The sequence below is a fragment of the Octopus bimaculoides genome, chromosome 3 (assembly GCF_001194135.2).
Source record: "Octopus bimaculoides isolate UCB-OBI-ISO-001 chromosome 3, ASM119413v2, whole genome shotgun sequence".
Taxonomy (NCBI): Eukaryota; Metazoa; Mollusca; class Cephalopoda; order Octopoda; family Octopodidae; genus Octopus; species Octopus bimaculoides.
The window spans coordinates 42,053,633-42,055,110 of NC_068983.1; positions in this window are offsets into that span (position 1 = coordinate 42,053,633).

Genomic DNA, 1,478 nt, shown 5'->3' on the forward strand with positions numbered 1-1,478 from the left:
CGCACAAACACAGATACATATATATATATACAACGGGCTTTCAATTTCCGTCTATCAAATCCACGCACAAGGCTTTGCTCGACCCGAGGCTATAGTAGAAGACACTTGCTCAAGGTGCCACGCAGTGGGACTGAACACGGAAACATGTGGCTGGTAAGCAAGCTACTTACCACACAACCACTCCTGCGCCTGTATATATAGAATACTTAAATATTCATTTATTCTGTAATTCTTTTACTTGTTTCAGTCATTTGACTGCGGCTATGCTTCTTTCAGTTTCCGTCTACCAAATCCATTCACAAGATTTTGGTCGTCCTGAGGCTATAGTAGAAGACACTTGCTCAAGGTGCCATGCAGTGGGACTGAACTCAGAACCGTTTGGTTGGGAAGCAAGCTTTTTATCACACAGCCACTCCTGCGCCTATATATATATTTGGTTTGTTGATCTTGCCGCAAGAATATATCTCAAACTTTTTCATATCCATACATAGACATATATGCGGTGTGCGTGCGTTTGTTTGTTTATATAAGGAAGTTTTATCAAAGTCTCTACGTCAGTGTTCGCATTATGTCTTCCATTCTTATATTCTATTATTCTCTATTCTTTTTATTGCTTCAGCCATCGGACTGTGGTCATACTCGGGCACACCCTTCGATGGATCTATTCCGATATTACTGACCCCTGTAATAGTTTCAGCTTCTTATTTATTTTGTCGAAAATTAGTTACTTTTCCACGTAAAGAGATGCAATTCCAGTTACAGCCATACGTTTAGAAAATACAACGCTTGGGAATGAATAGAATGAGATCGTCGTATACAAATAAGGAAAGCATAGTAATGGGAGTTGACAGCTTTTTATACTATAATGTGCCGAGTACATAAAAAAAAAAAATATATATATTGTCAACATGCTTATTCAAGGTCGTGTATGTATGTGTGTGTGTGAGCGCGTGCGCTAATATCGAACACTGACAATGAGTGCTTGACACCGTATTGGTGGATAAATACTCTCTATATGTGGGTTAACAAATAAATAAATAAATAAATAAATAAATAAAACAATTGATTCGTGAGAACATATCTTCATAGTTGTTCAAGCGTGTCACATGGAAATGCTGATACTGTTCTCTATTTTGGATGAAAATTAACAGTGACTGAACGAGGTATTAACAGTGACTGCACGATAAAGTGAAGTATATTTGCCACTTAAATGTGGCTGACCCCGAAGGGTGGATGTTACTGTTGCTTTTAGCCCCAGGAGGACATCTCCTCCAGCTGGCTATCGACACACATCTGTGTCCTGTCGTACGCTGAAGAAGGGAAATAACCCTGAAACTCGAGTACGTACGTATCGTAGATCAAGATGGGAAAGATAACTTCCCTTGGCAAATACAGGCAGGACACAGATGTGTGTCGATAGCCAGCTGGAGGAGATGTCCTCCTGGGGCTAAAAGCAACAGTAACATCCACCCCTCGGG